The 11,879-nt window shown below is 32.9% G+C and overlaps 1 long non-coding RNA gene across 1 annotated transcript; it reads left to right on the plus strand.

Moving 5' to 3' along the window:
• Window positions 1-4,182: 4,182 nt before the first annotated feature.
• Window positions 4,183-10,736, plus strand: LOC121115495 (uncharacterized). Its single transcript, XR_005863545.2, has 3 exons — window positions 4,183-4,346; window positions 7,794-7,977; window positions 10,260-10,736. It is a non-coding gene; the product is annotated as an uncharacterized lncRNA (long non-coding RNA).
• Window positions 10,737-11,879: the final 1,143 nt, after the last annotated feature.

Genomic DNA, 11,879 nt, shown 5'->3' on the forward strand with positions numbered 1-11,879 from the left:
TGTAGAATGTACATACACGATTCTACAAGGACCACCTACAATAATTCGTTAAAACGACTACATGGGCATTTCTTAGATCAAAAATATGTATATGCTATACATCAGGGAGCACTTTATACAGTGCATCTTATATACAAGTTCGATGTTATATCCTTCTACCGGCAGTTGCATAAACACGCGGACTATTTGTGGCAAATAATTAAATGTGTAATAAAATTCGTATGACGTATTTTTTTTTGAGAATTATATAATAGAAAATTTATTCTGGTATAAAATTTAATATAATTACTGAATATAACCGCCGTCAGCTTCTATGACACCCTCCAAGCTCCAGCGGAAGGCCTTGCACACATTGATGATGTAATGATCTTCCATGGCTGCCCATTGCTGATTGACGCTGGCCTTCAATGAGTCCAAATTCGGGTGGCGGGTAGCACAGGCCTTCTTCTCAATTTGCCACCCCACACTGTAGTCAAGGGGATTCAAATCAGGTGATTGAGGTGGCCAAATGTTTTTGTGGAGGCCTCCTTCACCTCATCCACATTGATTAACCGTGGTTTGGCGGTCCGAACACCCTCCTTCAGATCTTTTCCCTCCTTGACAAGCTTCTGGACCTTGAACACAGTAGTCCTGGATAGTCCAGTGTCTTTGATTATCTCCATTGACAGACCTACCGGCGCGGAGGAGAGTAGCAACCATATGATGTTTGGCATCGTCATTCATCGTAAACGACTTTGTTTCATGCGAGTAAGAAGAACAAAGCCAAAAGATTTACCGAGTTACTTGTGTTGGAATTTTTATTTCCGGTCACGGAACCTCGAGATATAAGCGTTTAAAAATTAGTCTGCGTATTTATGCAACTACCGGTATGCACACGTATGCAATATTTCATTAATACGACCTCATTGTTATTTCTTAGATCAAGATATCTATATGGCATACATCAGGAGCGCTTTATACACAGCGCCCTGTGACTGTTTTTCATACAATCAAACAGTCAGACAAAATTTGCTTTAATTATAAATATTGACAATCTATTATTTATATAAATAAGGGTGGCTCTCATTGACAAATACAAATGTCTGGCTACTCTTTTAGTAAAATAGTATTAATCAATATAAAGCAATGATAGTTTGGGAGGACTTAAGACATAAATAGCAGTTGGTAGGACTGATTTATTTGCCAAACTACGACGTTATTTCGGGTCTTTTATTTTTTGCGTTTTAAAGGCCTCCCTAATTTCTAAAATGATAGCCATGGAGCCTACCAAAATGACAGCTTCTCCGCAGTATTTGTGATCGAAATTCAAAAAACCACTCGCCCTACCATAACCAATAATTGATGGTTGCAGTAACAGTTAGTACCTATCGTATTCATTAAATCTATTTAATATGTATTTTTGTAAGCATACTATATATGTAGGTCTATAAAGGTATTGAATTAAAATTCCATTGAGGTCTATGTTTGAATTAATAATACTAATAAATAAAAATACTCTTGTTATTTACCCACGCAATTAGAGTAACAACTACATAGTAAAACAATACTCAAATCTGATATCCAAATCAATTGATGCTGTTTGATTGTAAATTCTGTAGAAATAAATACTTATAAAGCTATTTCGATAAGTATATGCATGGCTTGTCAACATAAAATTAGACAAGAATGTTTAAAGACTGATGATTTGTAAGGGATTGCTCCATTGCTCAAGAATTGCTCACTTTGACCTTTTATTTTTTTGGGAAAACTGCTTATTTTGCCGTTTTTGTTTGAAAATGGATCATTTTTCTCAACTGGTATGAAATAAATATAGACAGTTTTGGTTCGAGTTAGATAACACAGCAGCTTTTGATGATTATTTAATGATATTTTTCGTAGGAAAATGTACCTGCCAAAACCCATCTTTCTTCATTAGGGTCTCTTTTTGGAGATAAAATATGTATATGATGAAATCCAGGTTATGAACATGATCGGATATGTGAGGGAACCAACAACAGCTAATTAGAGGAAGGGTAAATTTGGCGCCAAACTGACTGTTGAACAATCCCCATATAATCTTGCAAAAAATGAAAAATACTTTTGTGCCTAATTACCAAATCCTGATCTTCCATTTATGCGGAAGATTGGACGTCATATCTAACAAGACTCCTAAAGATCTTGCCATCCAATTTGCTTCAACTACTAATTTGGACGTCTTTTAGTTTGTTTAAAACTAAAAGTACTGATCGAAGGCAAAAATAAATGGAAGAAAATCTTTCTAAAATTTTGATTGGTCGATATCATATAGCAAAATTTATGAATACATTATGATAAATATATACTTAAAGGACCCTAATTACTTAAAATTATTCTTATAAAACTGTTTTAATTCTTTGAACAGAAATTGATCATTCAATTTCTCAAGAGTGGTCGTTTTTCAAAAAAAAATTGTGCTCTTTTTTCTCCTTTTTGGTCAAAAAAAAAAAAATAGTTGGTGTTACACAACTTTCACAAGGGAAGCCATTTGTGTATTTGTTTAATAGTATAGTTTTTTATCAAAAAAAAAAAAAAAAAAAAAAAAAAAAAATCACGAAATGATTCCCAAGATATAGAGATATTTTTAGAAAAAAACCGTGGTATACACCAAATTTCCCAGGACTAAATATTTCAGGAACCAATCATCTAATTGCCTAATAATTAATATTTGGAGTTTCCAAGTAAAAATCTTCATTTCAACTATATTTTATTTAATCCTTTGATGGTGGGATGGCAAGTTACTCTTTTTTGTGTAAATATCTTTATTTTTAATGAGAAGTCGATTTGATATGAAATGACCCTAATTTACAAACCAAAACCCGGTTGATAGGTCTATTACAGGGCCGTATGAGCTGGAAGGAGTCACTTATATAAATTTTAAACTGAGCATATTATTTCCACATTCACGTAATTTCCTCTCCAACCAGTTATCCGATTTAAAAAATGAAAGCAGATTCTGAAAGTTTGATACATTCAGATATATTTTATTTAATAAAATCACATTTGGCCTCAAATTAAAGTCTCTATACGAAGCCAAAAACGAGAGCAGGCCTTCACTACCTGGTCCCTTATCGAATTCTGAAATTCGTCTTGATCCCTGTTTTGTGTTGGAGGAGTTCGCTTGGTTTGTCGTCCGATCGTACCCGACTTATGAAAATCCATCGGGTTTAGATCCGGTGACTTTGGAGGGCAAGAGTTCGGCAATATAAAGCCGTCAAGATTGCCTTGGAGCCATTTAATATTTTTTTAAAGTGTAGCATATAGCCGAGTCTTGCTGTCACATGTAAGACCTCCCATTGGCAAACTTGAAGATCCAGGGCTTCACATTGTTTTTTTTTTGTAATTTTTAAGTTATCTCGACCGGCTCCGTGCCTTTTCCAAATATTTGGGACGGGAAATTTTGTCAATAGACTTCATTTTTTTTCAACTGATGCAGGTTTGAACAAGCTTTCTAAAAAAATCCGCTGCCTAGGTGCCCATGTTTGCCCAAGAGAGCGTGCCAAACTGATGTTCTAGATAGCTTGTGCATCTTGTATACTCCTTCATCTTATTTACGAGTTGCTTATATACGTTGTAACTTGTATTAGCAAATCCTACAAGTTATAACCAAATAAATTGGAAGAATAATTGTGAATGAGGAATTTTGAGTACTGGCGAGGAAGATTATGCCATAATGGTATCCTATATTGATGGCTTTATTTTGATTTAAAAAAAAATCAAAACCATCAATTGATAAGTACTCTCTGGCATAATATAAAGTTCAAATGCCCACAGCTCCATTTCTTTCAAATATATAATAATCATTAATATACATATGTATATATAGAATTTTACAAGTTACAACTGATACACAACAAGTTTGAAGGGCCTTTCGCAGGCTAAGGAATGTTGTTCACTAATTTAGACTATAGCTAACATTCCTGAAATCCCAAACCATCCTAGAAATTTGAATATGAGAATAATTGACTATATTTTATTAATTAAAAAAAGTACATTATGAATTTATCTGTGTAAGCTTGTTTTGTGTTGACACACGAACAGTGACGTTTAATCAATACTACTACTTACAATACAACAAATATCCTACGCCATAAAACCATGGAGGAGGAAGGTAAGGAAGCTTCAAAAGTGCCAAAGTCCTTCCTTTCAGATACGTAATCCTTCTCCATTCCTCATTTGCTGTTCTTTCAAAGACCATGGAAATATAGATGGAAGAACAAGACCGTTTTTAATTATAAATTATAGATAATTATTTGAGTTTTTTGACCATTTGGTGTTGTTGTATTTATAGTTTTTTTGGAACTCCTCCGACGCGTTCTACATAGTTAAAGGTAATTATTTAAGGTGTTACGCCTCGCTCATATATCATGGATGTAATGCCCTACAAGGGGTTATGAAAAAACAATTATATATGTACAGGGGGGTCCAGAATTGGAGTTCCAATAGCTTGAACGTCATTAAATTAAGAGTATCGTGTGTTGAGATTGTCTTACCCAAGTCAAAAATATCGCAACAGGAGAATGGGGCCCCAGCCCACATTGCAAATCAAGTGTACGAATGGTATAAAGACAATTTGGAGAACTTTTGGGCCTCTTTCTTCACCCGACCTGAGGTCCTTTGACTTTATAACGTAGGTTATGGTCGAGGAAAAAGCCAATGCAGTTTCCAGGGACTCGCCAACCGTAAAAATGGAGGCCACGTGCGCAAAATATTCCGGAGACGTTTTATGTCCTAGTTGCAAATCAATGACGATTCATTGTAGGACAATATTCAATCCGTACAAAATTATTAATACATACTCCGATAAAAACCATAACCTGTGAGTAGTTTAACTTTTTTGATTGGATAATAATTCTGGACCCCCCTGTAGGTATTAGGAACCACTAAAGGCTATTTTTTCTTTTATTAAAAATAGTAAAGAAATAAATGGGGAATTTAACAAATTGTGAATTGAATGTCCTCAGGAAATAAAATACTTTATGGCTTAACTTGTAGTAGTACCTGGCATTGCCCATAGTTATTAGGCGTCCACTAACAGACAAACTTTCCTCTAATAATAAAAAAGATAACTCCCTAACCAATTCTTTGTGTTTTTCATGAGCACACTCCCATTTAGCTCCTCACTCTATTCAAAGACGTTCTCTCCTCAAGAATAAATAATAACAATATTAATAGCTTGGGGGAAAAAAAAGATTGAATGAGCCAAGGAGTACTTTAGGTCGTTGCTAAACCGTAATTAAAGTCACATTCCTTTTTTATATTTTTATAAAGTACTTCCCGCTTGTTTTCTTTTTTTAATATGAGTTGAACTAAATCCCTGTGCAATTTCATTCATTTTATGCAATGATTCAAGTAGATTATAGTATATTTTTTAATACTATATTGGTCTATGATATACATCAGAGAGCACAATATATAAATTGCACATTGTGACTGTTTTTCATAAATATATATAATGATGTAAATCCGGTGTGTTTTTTAGCTGTAAATTTGTAATTGTAATTGGTATAATAAAGAAGGCATTTTCTTCTTTTCGTTAGCAATTGTCATTATTATATAATTCCTGAGTAGTGAACAACGTTTCCTAAATAGAGTCAATTATATTCAAAACCTGATTGAACGTTCATGTGTGCGTAACCCTGAGGATTTGTTGTGGGGTTATGATTGTAAGTCCTTGTTGGAGTCAGAGTAGAATTGGGGATATACATCGGAGTAATTCCAGCAAATGTCCTTGTTTATATCCTTTTTTCCTTCCTCCTTTGTCACAGCTGATTGTAGCTGTTCTAATGAAACGTCATGAGCATTATTCCTTCTCTCCTGCAAAACATTCTTCTAATTGTCATGGTTACCATGTTGATTTTGGTTTCTTTTTAATATGACCATTAGGTCATGCAGTTGCCTCAACATTATCAGAATACGCATATCCTAATTTGTGTACTGTAGCTAGGTTAGAAGAAGAGAAATATAAAATTTAAGCAAATTTGATTAACGTTTACTTGTAGCACAATTGTAATTTCTAAACTTGTATGAAGCAAGCCTTTTTATTATGGGGTTTATAAGAAGCATAATGAAAAGTAATATATTTCTATAATCAAATAAACAAATTGAAATAAATGAATGAACAAAATTTAAATTATTTAGGACACTCATTAATAGAGTTGTAAAAAAATGACACTATATGAGTACAATTATTTTTTTCTCTTCACATATTATTTAATTTTATTGTTTATACGCAGGTATAACTTTATTCTTGTTTGTCTTTTCTTCATTATTCAATGTAAAAAAAAATCTTTTGACATTACATTTTTAATTTAAAAAAAAAATATATAGATAATTGTATACTTAATATATACCATAAATCTTGTCTACAAAGTGTAAAATATCACCTGGTAAGGAAATCATCCTACATTTAATTTATGAAGCATGTTTGCTATTTTTATAACGGTAAAATTAATAACTTTTTGATGAACATCAATATAAATTAAACAAATCAGTCCTTATGACTGTCGGTCATTAGAACCAGACTCAGCCACAGATTTCGGTCTAATCAAGCCGACACAACACTAGTCATGACATCCAAGCTTCTCTCCTCCAAAACATTCTACAAAATGTCAGGGTTATCATATTGATGTCGAGTGTATTTTTTAGCATATCCTCAGGTCATATTATTTACAATTATACTCATTACACGATTATTTTAATTCAATTTCCTCTTTATTGCATAAATACTAGAGTAGGCTTGCTCAATGTTGCCCGGGACTTTAAGAAATTCAAATTAATTAAGTATTCTTCTACTTAATATAAAACAAAAATAATTACCGTAAAATTTTAAGAATTATTCTTGCTGCATGCTGGTGTTGGTAGGAATCTTTGCAACCTTTTTTTATAAGGAGATAGAGTAGGTTTCCTGGCGTTGTCTGGCACATTCAGAAATTAAAATTAATTTTGAGCTCTTGCTTTTTTAAAAATAGGTTTGAAGGTTTTCGAGAAGAAAAAAATATTATAGTTGAACTATCTTTCGCTTATCTTTCATATTACTGCCAAAAATCCGTTGTTTTATTCTCTAATCTTTTTTTCTACTCTAAATCTTATAATCTCCTTTTTTTTTAAAAAGTGTGTAAAGATACATACCGACTTGTATCAAAGATCATTCCTAATATTTTACGTATTTTGTATATCAAATAGACGTGCGTGAGTCAAACAATTCTATTTTAAAGTCCCCTTGGCCTTAATGGCAAAAAAAAAAAAAATGTTACCAAAACCATTTTTTGAGCTTTAAGAACTAACATGAAAAATGTCATCAAATTTCATTCATTGGTTTGGTTGTGATTATCGGACAAAAACATATCTACACACACAGACATTTAATATATAAATTATTATACTAAGATTGCCCTTATTTTGACCAACAATGGGTCAAAAATGGAGTGAAAAGAAAAAGTACTATACAAGTATAAAGTATTATTCCTTGGTATAATATATCTTTGATTTTATGTGAAAACAATCACGCAATTAATAGTAGATATTTTATATAAGGAATATAAATATTAATTACAGGGTTTTAAATAATTGAAAAATATACTTGTATACATAATTATTAAATAATATAACTAAGTACATGAGTAAAAAAATACAATTTCATAATTTCATGTATTGCCCCCTACCTCCCCCCTTTCTAGGTGGATACATACATATATATTTCCATGACACAAAGGCCCATATGTCACGCAAGGATTTAACTAAACAATATATTCGTAATTATTTATTTATTTTTTAAGGATTTTTATGAATAACATCATCATCGACATGGAAGAGCCACAAGAGCCACAGCCTCAGGAAGTTAAGAAAACGACAGTACGAACGGTGAACACGGGTCCAAAGGGTGTCATAGCGGATTACATCATCTACAAAAGATTTGAAACAGAGTTGAGACGAAGAATGAAAGACAGTGGTGAAAATAAAGTAAGACCTAGACAAAATATGAACTTGCTGTCAAAGTATTTACAGATTGGGGACAGAAAACTTGCAGTGGGCATTAATAAATTACGAAAAACCTTATTTTTAGGGAATAAAGGAAATAAAACTCCATACCATTTTTTGATATGTTTAAATACTATATTTAGCTACATTTTTTTTTCAACATGGTACTCCACAAGCAATGTCAACCTCGACACGCCGGCGATTAGATGCAGGCCGAGTCAACGGCGTACCACGAAGTCATCTTGAAGTGAATTCACTTTTAAATAAGAGGTGCAGCATACATTTTTCTAAAAGTACAGGGCCCCAAGGAGGCAGACCAGAAGTAAACCATATTTTTGGTCCAGAAGTTATGCTTCTTTTTGGCAGCGGTATCTACATCTATTTTTTTACACTCACACTTTTTTCGTTGTTGCTCCAACATTTTAACAAATTTTAAAAATATTTGGCAAATAATTGTATGTAATTAAAATATTGCAGAAAAAGTGGGCGTAGGTGGTTATTGTTAAGTGCCGTAGAGCTGACTAAATAAAATAAAAAGTAAACTGGGATTAAGCTAAGAGGCCTATTTCGCTTCATGGTTTATAGCTTTGTGGGAAAAGAATTAATAAGAGCAGATTATCAGCATATAATTTTAAATATCTCACACTTTTAATCTCTCTAGGTATGACGTCCTCACTAACAACAGGGTATTTTTCCCACAACCAGCGTTATATCTGCATTGTTGTATATGAGTATTGAAAGAAAGTAATATTAGTAATTTCTTTGTGGTCGACCCCTTTAGGGACTAAAATAGCTGGTCTACGAAATCATCCAACAACGTTAATAAATTCAAGCTTGTATTAAGTGGTTAAACGAGTGAAACTTAAAGACTGACTGCTTCAACCAAGTTTCCTATTGTATAATAACTCTAAATTTGAAAACTGGATACAGAATCTTAGTTCAGTAACACTCTTTTCTAGTATTAAGCAAGGAATAATCTAAACATAAACATATAAATTTTTCAAGAAAACTGACTCAAATTTACACCAGGGAGGGATTAAAACTATATTTCATCAATTCTAATCATCTTAAGTGCATCTCCAGGATGTCGACTTGACGCTATATATATATATATTTTTTTTTCTGGGAGGGGGATGTAGTTTTTAAATTTCATCAATTAAATTTTCAACTCCATCCCACCCCCTACAGACGCCCCTCACCTTACACACAAAACCAACCATTAAACACAAAAGGATTGACAATACAATAGACAAATTTGAACCAGATCAAACAATCTGGATAGTTTTTTAAAAATAATAAATAGAGTGTTTAATGTTATCTAACCGTTCCAATTCACCCGGTTCACCTCATTACTTTTTAACTAGTCATTCTAAGATTTAAAATGAATGTTTGACAATATATATTAACCACTTTTTTTTAGTTATTAGAGATTTGCTGTACTTACTCATGGGATTCTAGACACCTAAATTAATCAGGCAGAATTTGTATTCCCACATGAGGGGAATACAAATGAAGCGATTGGTTGAAAAATAAGAAAAAATATAGTTACGTCATTTTTTCTTCTTCTCCTTCAAGAGGGGAAAAATAGAAACAAGCTAAGCTGTTTGTGTGTGTCCGGTAGTGTGGAGACTCGGTCCTGATTTTTTCTAGTAGGATTTAGAGAAATTTTCGCTCTAAATCCATGGTCTAAGACCATGAACCTATTTTTTCAGTCTCACTTTTTGGACCCATTTTTGTAGGACTCAAATTTGACCTTTTTTTTCTAGATCAACCGACGTTGATTTTTCAGAAAAATCTCAAAAGTATAGGATATGTTCTAGAACAAATACGGTATGAGAAGGATTAAAAGTCATCCCAACTGACTCTGTTTAAACTTCGTATGACGTCATAGTACTAGAAAATACATATGATGTCATATTATCAACAATTTATTTGTAAAATTAGTCTAAAACGATTTTTTTGGGACCGAACTAGACCAATTTTTTCCTTTGGACGAATCTAGACCGAATTTTAGATCGAACTTTTATGTTGGACCGAACTAATTCGATCTAACAGACCGGTCTAGTATTCCAGACCAAAACCCATCATTAATTAGTGCCTATCATACCATATCTTACTAAGCTTAAATTGATGTCTAATTACATTTGAAGGTTATGTATTCAGCTTTGGCTAAATAAAATGTATTATTTTGTGTTTTAGTCAATTTTTCGTTATTTTACCATCCTTAATACTGTCATAAGTTACTGAGCTACTCTTTCCTTCAGCAGGTTGTATCAGAGAGCGAAGTGAGGAAGTTGTTTTGTGCAACTCAAATGGCGGAGAATGAGCAGATCTACGGTTCTGAAGAGGAGAGCCCTGATATTGAATCCAATTAAATGAGATTAATTGGAGGAACATTTTATATTTATCAGTATATTTCGAGAATGACTAATTCGATAAATGGAGCATCCCCTGTCACATTGGGGGTATGGCCCGTGCATTCTTATTTCCAAGGCAAAAGAAACTACAACAACAACAGAGAACCATGAATTTTTCTAAAATAATAATATATCTTTCCTACCCATGAAAATAATTACTTCATTATCCTCATTTAGAGTAAGCATTCATGTCTACTATATATTTTTATTTTGAATGTATCTATTACTTACTTCTTGAAATGCATATCTTTGTATTTAATTTCTGAAAAATAGAGAAAAAAACCAAGGAGATAATAAATCTTTATGTGGAAAATAAATCAAGTTCCCCCCGAGTCTTGTTTAGAGTATTCGTTTCCATACCTTCTAGGGATTGGGTAACGAGATAGAAAGAAGGAAATGCAGTTTGTAGATCCATATCTAGGGATGGAGATTAATTGAACTTTGAAGATTAACCACACTTTAGCAATGGGTCATTAATTGTACATAGGGGTGGTGGACTGCAACACCGTTGCAAATCTCACTTTTCCTCGATTATCAAAAAGCTATATCCACAAAATTTACTTAACAATTGTATAATATAATGAATATTCAGTGCTATAGTCACGGTTTATTAGAAAGATTGGTAGGAATATAGATTACAAGGAGGATAAATAAGACGGCGGAGATATTGAGGACAGTTGCAACACGTAACAGTTATAACTAGTCTTTTTTCCCGTCATTATTTAGTAACAAGTAACTGAACCAGTCCCATCCAGTCAAGTTCCTGTTGTCGGTCCTAAAAGAAGGTGAAATCGATCCCAGGTGACGTAATTAAATAACGGTATTTTTCTTTTTTTTATTGTTCAACTTTATCAGGGGCGTCCGCAGAGCGGGGGGGGGGAGGGGCTAAGAATCTTTGTTTATTTGCTTTAATCTTTTTTGTCAGGAAGAATTTTTTTTTATGCATATCTTTTCTAAAAAAAGGGTCATTCGACTCAAATCATGCAGCGGAGAATCAATTTGAATTTTTGATTTTTTTTAATTCTAAAAACCAAGCCCCTTCCCCAAAAATATAATCCTCAAGACGTCCCTGTATATATAATTATAATATCTTCGTACTATGTTGCATTTTAATTTAATTATGAATATTTTGTGTACGATATATCCCGTGCTCTTAATACATATATCTCCAATGATGTAAATCCTGTGTATTTTTTTGATAGTCCTTTTTTGGGAATTGGTAATCTGACGAATGAATTTTCTTTTCCTTTGAAGTTGTCATTATTATTTAATTCCTGAGTAGTGAACATCATTTCCTCAATAGATTCTATTTTATTCAAACCCTGATTGAAGATTCGTGTGTTCTCATAAAAGATGGAGGTTGCAGAGTTATAATTCAAAGTCCTTTATGGACTCAGAGTAGAATTGAGGATTGACATCGGAGTAATTATTAGCAATGCCCCTCGTTTATTTCCTTCTCCAATTCCT

Source organism: Lepeophtheirus salmonis, chromosome 3 (assembly GCF_016086655.4).
Source record: "Lepeophtheirus salmonis chromosome 3, UVic_Lsal_1.4, whole genome shotgun sequence".
Taxonomy (NCBI): Eukaryota; Metazoa; Arthropoda; class Copepoda; order Siphonostomatoida; family Caligidae; genus Lepeophtheirus; species Lepeophtheirus salmonis.